Source organism: Carcharodon carcharias, chromosome 28, assembly GCF_017639515.1.
Source record: "Carcharodon carcharias isolate sCarCar2 chromosome 28, sCarCar2.pri, whole genome shotgun sequence".
Lineage (NCBI taxonomy): Eukaryota > Metazoa > Chordata > Chondrichthyes > Lamniformes > Lamnidae > Carcharodon > Carcharodon carcharias.
In genome coordinates this window covers 13,544,324-13,557,016 of record NC_054494.1, presented here as the reverse complement: position 1 = coordinate 13,557,016, position 12,693 = coordinate 13,544,324, and the positions used below count along the sequence as shown (strand labels likewise).

General features: G+C 45.8%; 1 long non-coding RNA gene across 1 annotated transcript; it reads left to right on the top strand.

Annotated features, from left to right (window-relative positions):
* The first annotated feature begins 2,123 nt into the window (after positions 1 to 2,123).
* Positions 2,124 to 5,830, top strand: LOC121270900. The gene is made up of 3 exons (XR_005941631.1): positions 2,124 to 2,283; positions 4,539 to 4,601; positions 5,625 to 5,830. It is a non-coding gene; the product is annotated as an uncharacterized LOC121270900 (long non-coding RNA).
* The last annotated feature ends 6,863 nt before the right edge of the window (positions 5,831 to 12,693 follow it).

Here is a 12,693-nt window from a genome sequence, read left to right as displayed (position 1 = left end):
GTAACTACTGTCAACCAGGTGAACACATGCAGCATTAGAAAATATCACTGGCCCAATATCAGAGGGTCTTGGCTTCAACCTCTCTTGGAGACAGTGGACGGAGACTGAATCCACAGATAGCATGGATAGTGCAGTCACATGTTCCATCGTGGAAACATAGAAACTGGGAGAAGGCCATTTGGCCCTTTCAGCCTGCTCCACCATTCAATATAATCATGGCCGATCCTCTATCTCAACACCATATTTCCGCTTTCTCTCCATACCCCCTGATGCCCCTAATATCCAAAAAATTAGCAATTTCTTCTTTGAATATACTCAGTGACCCGACCTCCACTGCCTTGTGTGGTAGAGAATTCCACAGGTTGACAACACTCTGAGTGAAGAAATTTTTTCCTCATCCCAATCCTAAATAGCCTGCCCCATATCCTGAGACTCCCAACCAGGGGAATCATCCTCCCTGCATCTAGTTTGTTAGCCCTGTTAGAATTTTATATGTTTCAATCAGATCCCCTCTCATTCTTCTAAACTCTAGTGAATACAGGCCCAGTCGAACCAATCTCTCCTCATTTGACAGTCCTGTCATCCCCGGTATCAGCCTAGTAAACATTCGCTGCACTCCGTCTATGGCAAGTATATCCTTTCTTAGATAGGCAGGCCAAAATTCCAGGTGTGATCTCACCAAGGCCCTGTATACTGCAGTAAGACATCCCTATTTCTGAACTCGAATTGTCTTGCAATGAAGGCCAACATACCATTTGCCTTCCTTATTGCTTGCTGCACCTGTCTGTTTACTTTGGGAGATGGGGGTTAACCTGAAGTGTGATTGTGACCATGAGTCCCAGACAATGGGGCACGTCACATGCCCACTAAAATCTATTGCGGGAGGCACTTCATTTCTCCACTCGACAGCTCAAGAGGCCATTGAATGGATAGGTAAACTTGACATCCCATTATGAGTTTTTCTTGTCATACGAGAATAGTGGTATCGATATATTGGGCGCCTTGGCAGGCCTGCTAGACAGCTTCCTGACAAGGAGGATGGAGGAGTCCAGCTCCAAGGCAGAGAGCATTGCGCAAACTTTGTCCTCTCCGCAGCCTCTGCTCCATCCCCCTGTCGTGTTGCAGACCCAGAAGCACAGGCACTGCTGCCCCCATACCTGTTCCCCCCCCTTTGTATGGACAGGTCACCAGACACTCTGGCCTCTGTATGAGGAAGCTGCAGCACTCTGGCAAATCCAGTAACTTCACCACAACACCTCCAAAAGCACTCCACAGTATTTCCAGGCACTTTGCCACAGCTGGAGTCCTTACAAATAATATTGCCTGCAGTTTGGGCGCCTGGCCCTGTAAGGAGTGCTAGCCCCGGATCGAACTTGCAGCTTTGCTCTTGTTGTTGGCTGAGAGATTGAGAAATTTGTTGCCAGGTGTGGCATGATTTTGTGTCCTGGCATCACATCCACTGGTTGGACTGGGAGACCTCAAAATCACATTGATTCACAGCTTTCTGACTCCAGGCGGGGATGTCCCCAAATGTGCCCTCTTCTTGATGGAATGCCAAGCTTAAAGTAATTGGCAGCACATTGCACCCCAGCCCTAAGATTCCTAAAGAGTCCCTTGGACACTCAGTCAATGTTTAATTAAGAGACTATAAGGTGTATGCTAGGAGTGGAGCTGGAAGCTAAAATGAAGGGGTCAGTACATGGTGTGAACCCAGTTTGGATACTGGAGGCAAATGTGTGCTCACTTCTGACTGCTCCAAGTGCAACTTCAACCTCTTTCCTAATTGGGGTGAATGGTATTTGCTGCTAGTCAAAGGTGAGACAGGCAGCACTGTTCCTATGGTCAGATTTATTGTAAAAACGCCCTGCATCATTTTCTCGTGAGCCATTTCCCATCTCTATTCCCTTGCAAACTAAAACCGACATTCTCTGTTTTGCCCCTCCCTATCCTTCGGGATCGATTTGTTTAATTCTGTCATTTTCTGTCCAGCTCCTCCCCTCCTTGCACCAACACCTCTCGTTGCTGAATATTTGGCCTCAAGGTATCTCCAATAAGAACTGGCAGCTCCTGCAACACAGAACTCCCTGGGCGGAGCTTCACCTTGCTATAAATGCTCAGCACACAACCCTGACACAACTAAATCTACTTCTGCAATAGTTGTCTCCATTGTTACTCTTTCCTTTTACCACCAACGTCTCTTTCTTTGAGTTGAAGAAATGTCTGGGTTTGGCAATCAGATTAACCAGGCTATGGCCGATGCAACCAGTGCAGCAGAAGACAAAGGTAATTAGGCTGTTCAGAAGTAAAAGTTTAGCTCCACGATTGACTTTGCCTGATCGATAATTGAATTTTACACCAGAAGGATGCCAAGTTTGATCCCTGGCGCATGTTGAGTTTGCCAGTCTCAGTTAAGCGTGGCGATTGAGTGAAACTGTTATGTCCAAAGTGACAAACGGATGAGAGGATTGAGAAGAAGTGAAATGCCACCAACATTTGTGACTCAAGTGAAAAATCTATTGTGTTTTTACAGAAAGCCATTTTTGTTTTGATAATCTGATACAGTGCTTCTGCTAGCTTCTGCATATTTTGTTCGTCCAGATCCATTCTGAACCATTCTGAACCCCATACAGGGTGTGTTCTAGTGGAGGGATCATTATACAGAGAATGGTTTTTCGGATATATTGGTTGGGCATGGACCTGTGATATTAGGGGCTTAATTATTAGAGTATTATGCTGGCAGATGCATTAGGGAGTGTCACAGGGCAAGTACAGGTAAAACTGAGAGTATTTCTGATCAATTTCAAGTCTAAACGCTTTACTATATTCTACGTATTTGATACTTGAATTCTTTTTTTACACTAAATGGCCACTTTCCTGAGTAATTTGCATTGCTTCATCCAAATTATTGGACTCCTCTTTTGTAAGGCTTCAGGAGCAGAAGCGGTCATCATAGTTTTAATGTCAAGCTCCCTAACCAGTCCAATGCCCTGCTGGAGAGCAAGTGTAACTCCAGGATATTGCCCCCAGGCTTGGGTCGGGAGCTAGATGTTATTGCGTGCTCCGTGGTTTGATCAGCGTGTCCGCAGTCACAGGCAGGCGAGGTCTTGAGGCGCCACTTGTAGGTCAGGTGGCCACATTGACCATGTCCAGTCTGCACTCTATTGAGGGTTGGCCAAAAACTCCGGGGGATATTGAAGTCTGGCTGTTGAGGTACTGGGTCAGAGGCAATGTGTTTACATGGGCCTAAATTACTATGAATTGCAACGACTATCAATCAGAATGTTACACTGATGCATGTGGAATACACCAGGCTGTTACATTGTGAGATATAACAATGTTTCAGTGACGGATATGTTATATAACAGTGAGGCACGTGGAATCAAATAATGTTACGGTCAGGGGTTGATCAGAAAGTGTTGCATTGTGGGAATTATAGAGAGGTGCGTGTTACAGCGAGGGCATTGATATATAATGAAATGTTACAGTGTTCTTAGTGTTCTAGAGATGGACAGGGGTGTGGGGTATATCGGAGTATTATAGATAGGGGTGTGAGGTATATCGGAGTATTAGAAACAGGATGTGGGATATATCAGAGTATTATAGATAGGGGTGTGGGGTATATCAGAGTAACCGAGACAGGGGTGTGGATTATATCAGAATATTAGATTCAGGCTGTGGGGTATATCAGAGTATTAGAGACAGTAGTACGGAGGTTATCAGAGTATTAGAGACAGGCTGTTGGGTATATCAGAGTACAAGAGACAGGTGTGGATTATATCAGAATATTAGAGACAGGGTGTGGGGCATTTCAGAGTATTAGAGACAGGGGTATGGATTATATCAGAGTATTTGAGACAGGGATATGGATTATATCAGAGTATTAGAGACACATTAGGTGTGGGGTTTTTTCAGAGTATTAGCAACAGGTGCTTGGGGTACATCAGAGTATTAGAGATAAGGGTATGGGGGATATCAGGGGATTATCTTAACTTAACTCATTGAGTGGAAAGCACATGAGATTGGAAGGAAAGCCAGTTTTATTTCCTACTCTCCACTGACTTCAGATTCAGGCCTGTAGATTATATTGGACTGTTAGAGTGAAAGTTGTGCGGTATATTGGTGTGTTAGTGTGGAAGGTGTGCAGTATATTGGAATGTTACTGTGATGGGAGTGGGGTATATTGGAGCGCTACAATGCACGGAGTGGGGTATACTGGAGCATTGGAGTGGAGGTGGTGGGGTATATTGGGGTGTTACAGTGGGGTATATTGGGGTGTTACAGTGGGGTATATTGGTGTGTTACAGTGGTGGGAGTGGGATATATTGGAGTTTTATAGTGGAGGAAGTGGGGTATATTGGAGTGTTACAGTAGTGGGAGTGGGTATATTGAAGTGTTACAGTGGAGGGAGTGGGGTATATTGGAACGTTACAGTGGAGGGAGTGGGTATATTGGAGTATTACAGTGGAGGGAGTGGGGTATATTGTGTCAGAATATGTCTCCTTTACCTGAGTTGCTGAATGTCATCTTTCTGTCCCCAGCAAAGGAAGCACAAAGTGCAACTCAGAAGGGTGCAAGTCAAGTACAGCAGGCTGTAGAGAAAGGTACAGTTTAACCATTCCTCCCTTTGCCTCTGGATGAAAATGATGGAAAATTCTTAGCCCAATCTCCACTGCTACTCACAGTTTTCTTACACCAGGCACCATCTAAACACAGAAACATGGAAAACCCAGAAGACGGGCATTTGGTATCTGCGCTGGCTGAAAAAGACCAATCCAGTCTAACCCCAGCACCCCCTTTCCAGCTCTTGACTCATCACCTTGTAGGTTATGACAGTTTAGTACAAATCTGAATATTTTTTAAATGTGTTGTGGGTTTCTACCTCTACCACTCTTTCAGACCTCCACCACCCTCTGGGTAAAAGGATTTCTCCTCAACTCCCCTCTACCTCCTCTACCAATTAAAATCAACATCCTCTGGTTATTAAAAACCCCTAAGGAAATAGATCCTCATATCTACTCCATTCAGACCTTTTGTAAGTTTACACATCTCAAATAAATCTCCTCTTCCCAAGAAAACAACTCCAGCCTATCTAATTTTTCTTCATAGCTAAAACTCTGCATTCCTGGAGAATTCCTTGCAAATTTGCTCCATACCTTCTCCAGTGCAATCACATCCTTTCTGTAATGCAGTGAGCAGTACTGTAGCTGTGACCTAACTAGTGTTTATTCAGTCCTAGCATAATCTCCCTGCTCTTGTATACTATGCCTCGGATAATAAAGGAAATATCCCATATGCCATTTTACCTTACCCCGCCTGTGCTGCTACCTTCAGGGTCTGTGGGCATTCACTCCCAAGTCCCTCTGTTCCTCTGCACTTCATTATCCTACCAGTTACTGTGAACTCCCTTTCCTTGTTTGCCCCCTTGAAATGCATTCCTCACACTTCAGTGGATTGAATTCCATTTGCCACTCAACTGACCGGTCCATTGATATCTTCCTGAAAGCCGTACAGCTCTCTTCTTTACTGTCAACTGTACTATTCAGTGCCACAGGCAATAATGTTCACAAAGGCTTCATAATATTGGACTGGTGTACTTTATTTATAGTACGATTTTGTTCTTTCAGCTATTGATGAGGGTGCTGAAGTTCTGAAGAAAAAAGGGGTTGAAGTCGTTAATAAAGCCGGCAAAAACATACCTGGTTTAGGAAAATGACCTGTCATCAGCAACATGAAGCAGGTGTAAATTATTACAGTTGAACTACATCTCTCAAATTTGTACAAGGAATTAGTCCATTTAACCGAATAAAATATCTCAATAAATTAATTGCCATTCTGCTTTCTGCTCAGTTTTTAAAAATGTTTGATTTGACCTCTGTATTTTAAAGCAATTTCTCTCAATTCTGTTTCACTTATTTATTTGTATCTTTGTGATTCCTCCCTTCAACTATGCCACAATTTGTGTGTGTTTGTGTAAGTGTACATGTACATGTGTGTCTGCACACGTGCCTGCATATGCGTCTGTGTGTGTATATAGCGTGTGTAATGGCACATACACAGTGTGTGTATGGCTGTATGTGTGTGTATGTCTGTGGGTATCTGCATATGTCTGCAGGTGTGCATGTACGTTGGCATATATGTGTGTCTGCACATGTATTATTGTGTATGTGTGTCTGCACATGTGTGTGTGTTTGCACATATGTATGTATGTGCCTACACATTTTGGGGTTTGTGTGTGCTTGCATATGTGTGAATGTGTATGCACAAATGTGGGTTTGTGTGTGTGCGTGTGTCTGCACTTATGTGGGTTTGTGTGTGTGTGTCTGCACATATAGGGGTCCATGTTTGTGTGGGTTTGTGTTTGTGTGTCTGTGTGTATGTGTTTTGCCAAGGGAGTGGTAGAGGAGATTTAAAATATCTCAGTGTGGTTGGCTCTTAAATGCCCTCTGAACAAGGGCAATTAGGGATGGGCAAAAACGTTGGCCTAGCCAGTGATACCCACATCCCATGAATGAATGAGAAAAAAATTTCCAGGCCACATTTCCTGGCAGAGTGCTTTTGCCCTGTTAGCTGCTTTTGCTTCATCCCCAGTGTTTCCAGGGAAGGGACTCATCAATGGGCCACCTCCCTCAGATTGGGGTGGACATTCTGCCAAATACGTGCTCTTCCTCATGCTCCTCGCTGCCTGCTTTCATCTGAGGTGGCTCTTTGAATTCAGTCAATGCTCATTGGGTCTAAACCCAACAGCCACAACGCAGGGAACTATCACCCTGACCTGAAGCCCCAGGAATTCAGCAGGTGACACCAGGCAGCCAGCAGCTTGCCAGAGGATCCAATGAACAATGGAAAGTGGGTGAGTAGCAACAGCCTCCCCAGTCTCCCACTCTGATCTCAGTCTCTCATCGACAGAGGGCAGTCAGCAATGCCAGGGCAGCTCTGTGCTAAATAAAAAGGGCAGGATGACGAGCAATGGGAGATCAGATATTGTGTGTGTGTGTGTGTGTGTTTGGGAGGGGGGGGGGGGGGGTGGGGTGGGGGGGGAGAGCTATAACATTGGGCAGTTGGAGTAGCGGTGATCTATGAGGACAAAGGGAGAGACATTTTTCTCTTCATTACACCTGAGGAATACCCAACTCCTAGATACAGCAAAGACGAAATGAAAATGTAACATCTAATCTCTACCCCTGAGGGATTTTAATGGGATGGAGACCAGGCACAATGGGGCTCTCCCCAATGCTGTAAGAATATGAATAAGGAGGGAAGGGGCATTCCAAGCCTCTCTCCTTCTGACACCTCCAACACCCCACCCCTGGTTTTGTTGGCCTACTGAGCACCTCAATGGAGGAACCTCAAAGAAACCTGGATGGGCAGCATGTCCAGGGACCCTCCTGTAACATGAAGTGTCTGAGAGGGAACTATCAGTTGTGCAAAGACATGAGTTTGCACAAGATGACTTTAATTTTCCACCCCCCCCAAAAGGCCTTTTGGCTGGAGCTGTTGGCCCATTTCCTTATCCCTCAATGTAAGTCCCCAAGTTAGGTGGTAGACCACGGCAGTAACGTACCCAGACCCATGCAAATGGCTCAGAACAAAATTGCGGTGATCAACATTCACCGTCAATATTCTTAGGTCATCACTGACCAGAAACTGAACTGGATCAGCCGCATAAATATGGGGCTACAAGAGCAGGTCAGAGGCTGGGAATTCTGCAGTGAGTAACTCACCTCCAGAATCCCCAAAGCCTGTCCACCATCTACAAGGCACAAGTCAGGAGTGTGATGGAATAATCCCCACTTGGCTGGATGAGCGCAGCTCCAACAATGCTAAAGAAGCTTGACACCATCCAGGACAAAGGAGCCCGCTTGATTTGCACCTCATCTACCACCTTCAACATTCACTCCCTCCACCACCAGCTCACCATGGCTGCAGTGTGTTCCATCTACAAGATGCCTTGTAGAAATTCACCAAGACCTTTTAGCAGCACCTCCCCGCCCTATGATCTCTACAAAGGCAGCAGGTGGGTGCGAGCACCTCCACCTCTAATTCCCCCTCCAAGTCACATACCATGCTGACTTGCGACTAAATCGCCATTCATTCATCGTTGTTGGGTCAAAATCCTTGAACTCCCTCCGTTATTAGGAAGGCAGATGGCATATTGGCCTTTGTTGCAGGGGGTTTGGAGTACAAGAGTGAGGAAGTCATGCTGCAATTGTATAGGGCTTTGGTGAGATCACACCTGGAATTATGTGTGCAATTTTGGTTTCCATATGTAAGGAAGGATATAATTGTCTTGAAGGCAGTAGAGGAAACGTTCACTGGGATGAGAGGGTTGTCCTGTGATGAGAGGCTGAGTGATGTGGGTCTATATTCTCTGGAGTTTAGAAGAATCAGAGGCGATCTCATTGAAACAAGACTCTATGACTCTAAAAAGGGGCTTGACAAGGTAGATATTGAGAGGTTGTTTCCCCTGGCTGGAGAATCTAGAACACAGCCTCAGGAATAAGGAATTGATCATTTAGGACTGAGTTTGGATTCAGTCAATTAATAAATTTGGAATTTAAAAAAAGCTGGAGTCAGTAATGGTGATCATGAAGTTATTAGATTATCATAAAAACCCACCTGGATCATTAATGTCCTTTAGGGAAGGAAATCTACCGTCCTTACCTGGTGCGGCCTACATGTGACTCGGGGCCCACATGATGCGGTTGACTCTTAGCTGTGCTCTGAAATGGCCTAGCATGACACCGGCCAGAATTTTACCCTGGTTGTGCAGGCACGCGCCAGACCCAACAGCATGTGAAATTGCGTGAGAAGACGTTGGGTGTGCGTCCTGACGTCATTGCGCACTCGCGCGATATTTCACTCGGCGGGTGTGCGTGACAGTCAGAAGCTCGCCCGCCGACAGTTAAGCCCATCAAGGAGTCAATTGAAATCGATCGGCGGACGTGCCAATTGGCCAGGCGGCCTTTACATTTTTGCTGAAACCACGATCCAGGGGCGGGATGAAATGTCCGGAGAGAAATATAATAAAAAATTATATCTGGGGACAGATGCTTTTTGAATTCTGCTGCCGGGTGCTTGAGTGCGCTAGTTTGTTGCATTTTTTTCTTCTCAATTTAATCTGCCCAGGTCTGCAGCTCCCTGAGGCAGCTCCGCAGCAGCTGAATGCTTTCAGGGGGCGAGCTAGAAGTGCCCACCCACATCCTCACTTTTGTTGGTGCTCACCCCTCGCCCCCCCACTCTTCCTGCCCCCCCTTGGCAGCGCTGAATCTTTGTCAGCATGCATTTTAGGCTGGCTGGCTGCTAATTGGTCGGCCAGTGGGAAGCTGTGTTCGGGGGCCAATCACAGGAGGAAGCGCATTCCGTGTCCGATTCTGGGCCTGCCGACCGCGCCTGCCCGATGGATGTAAGATTCAGGCCACTTACTTGTACCAAACTGCTATGGAAAAGTTGAGAAGAAAACTGGACAGACCACCCAACATCAGGCACTGGAAACGACCACACACTCTTTCCAGTCAGCCCTCTATCTGGGGGCTTGTGCTAAAATTGGGAATGCTATCCCAAAGACTTGTCAAGCAACAACCTTAGATAGTGATAGTCACCATAATCAAAGCATACAGCCAATGTCACAGCAACCTCTATCACCATCCCACCATGTCCTATCCAACCAGAACAGATCCAGCAGAGGTGGCAGCATAGTGATATACAGTCAGGAGAGAGTTGCCCTGGGAGTCCTCAACATTATCTCCGGATCCTATGAACTCTCACGACATCAGGTTAAATAGGGACAAGAAAACCTCCTGCTGATTACAACCTGTCACACCCCTCCTCAGTTGATGAATCAATACTTTTTTTTATTGATTCATGGGATATGGGCTTCACTGGCTGGGCCAGCATTTATTGCCCATCCCTAGTTGTCCTTGAAAAGGTGGTGGTGAGCTGTCTTCTTGAACTGCTGCGTTCTTGTGGTGTAAGTACACCCACAGTGCTGTTAGGAAGGGTGTTCCAGGATTTTGACCCAGCGACAGTGAAGGAATGGCCAATATATTTCCAAGTCAGGGTGGTGAGTGGCTTGGAGGGGAACTTCCAGGTGGTGGTGTTCCCATCTGTCTGCTGCCCTTGTCCTTCTAGATTGTGGTGGTCATGGGTTTGGAATGTGCTGTTGAAGGAGCCTTGGTGAATTCCTGCAGTGTATCTTGTAGATGATACACACTGCTACTACTGTGCGTCAGTGGTTGGAGGGAGTGAATGTTTATGGATGGGGTGCCAAACAATTGGGCTGCTTTGTCCTGGATGGTGTCAAGCTTTTTGAGTGTTGTGGGAGCTGCACTCCTCCAGGCAAGTGGGGAGTTTTCCATCACACTCCTGACTTATGCCTTGTAGATGGTGGACAGGCTTTGGGGCGTCAAGAGGTGAGTCACTCACCACAGGATTCCTAGCCTCTGACCTGCTCTTGTTGCCACAGTATTTATATCTGTGGTCCAGTTCAGTTTCTGGTCAATGGTAACCCCCAGGATATTGATAGTGGGGGATTCAGTGATGGTAATGCCATTGAACATCAGGGGACAATGGCTGGATTCTCACTTGTTGGAGGTGGTCATTGCCTGACACTTGTGTGTGCGAATGTTACTTGCCAGTTGTCAGCCCAAGCCTGGATATTGTCCAGGTCTTGCTGCATTTAGACATGGACTGCTTCAGTATCTGAGGAGTTGCAAATGGTGCTGAACATTGTGCAATCATCAGCGAATAGCCCTACTTCTGACCTTATGATGGAAGGAAGGTCATTGATTAAACAGCTGAAGATGGTTGGGCCTCCATGTTGGGAGGGGCAAGGGCACAGAATTTACTCTGGGTGGGAGACTTTAATGCTCATCACCCAGAATGGCTTGGTGGCACGACTACTGACTGAACTGGCGAGTTCTAAAGGAAGTAGTTGCCAGACTGGGCCTGTGGCAGCTGGTGAGGGAACCAAGAAGAGGAAAAATCCTTCATGACCTCACCCTCACACTCTATGCGCTGAGCAGGTAAGAATGGACACTGCACAGTCCTTGTGAAGATGAAGTTCTGTCTTCACACTGAGAATACCTTCCATTGTGTTGTGTACCACTAGCACTGTGCTAAATGGGTTGGCTTTCAAACAGGTCTAGCAACTCAAAACTCAGCACCCATGAGGCACTGTGGGCCATCAGCAGCAGAATTGTAGACAATCACAATCCGTAACCTCCTGGCCTGATATATCCCTCACTCTAACATTACCATCAAGCCAGGGGATCAACCCTGGTTCAGCGAGGAGGGCATGCCATGAGCACCACCAGGCACACCTAAAAATTAAGTGCAAACCTGGTGAAGCTACAACATGGGCTACATGCACACCACAAAGCAGAAGCAGCATGCGATAGACAGAAACAAAAACCGAAACAAAAGCATCTGCAGTATTTTGCTTTTATCTTATGCGATAGACAGAAATAAGCAATCCCACGACAAACAGATCAGATCAAAGCTCTGCATTCTGGCTACATCCAGGTGTGAATGGTGATGGAGAGTTAAATAACTAATCGGAGGACGAAGCTCCTGGAAGTAGTACTGCTCCCCTGGCTACAGTACAAAAAGCAACAAAAAAGATGAACATCTTTTAAGATTTTATCGGGAAGGTTCAGTGATGAACTTTTATCATCAAGTCAGTCAAAGCAGCCTGCAAGAACAGCACTGCACTTTCTGCAACAAATGACCAACTGAAGGGCACAGGTCTCCCATTTTCAATATCATTCATCAGTCTGACTTTGACCATAAGGCGTAGGAGCAGAAGTAGGCCATTCGGCCCATCGAGTCTGCTCCGCCATTCAATGAGATCATGGCTGATCTGATAATCCTCAACTTCACTTTCCTGCCTTTTCCCCATAACATTTGATTCCCTTACTGATTAAAAATCTGTCAAACTCAGCCTTGAATATACTTAACGGCCCAGCCTCTACAACCGTCTGTCGTAAAGAATTCCACAGATTAACTACCCTCTAAGAGAAGGGATTCCTCCTTATCCCTGTCTTAAATGAGAGACCTCTTACTCTGAGATTATGCCCTCTGGTCCTAGACTGTCCCACAAGGGGAAACAATCTTTCAGCAACTAACCTGTCCAGACCTCTAAGAATCTTATATATTTCAATAAGGTCGCCTCTCATTCTTCTAAACTCCAATGAGCACAGGCCCAACCTATTCAACCTCTCCTCATAGGAAAATCCCTCCATACCCAGGATCAAGCTAGGGAAACTTCTCTGGACTGCCTCTAACATCAGTATATCTTTCATTAGATAAGGGGACCAAAACTGTTCACAGTATTCTAGGTTGGTCTAACTCGTGCCTTGTATAGTTTTAGCAAGACTTCCCTATTTTTATACTCCATTCTCTTTGAAATAAAGGCCAACATTCCATTTATCTTCCCTATTACTGGCTCAACTTGTATCTTAGTTTTTTGGGATTCATGCATGAGGACTCCAAAATCCCTCTGTGCTGCTGCTTTCTGCAGTCTTCCTCCCTTTAAATAATATTCAGCTCCTCTATTCTTCCTGCCAAAGTGCATAATCTCACATTTTTCCACATTATATTCCATCTGCCAAGTTTTTGCCCACTCACTTAACCCGTCTATATCTCTATGTAAACTCTTTGTGTCATCCTCACCACTTGCCTTCCTGCCTATTTTTG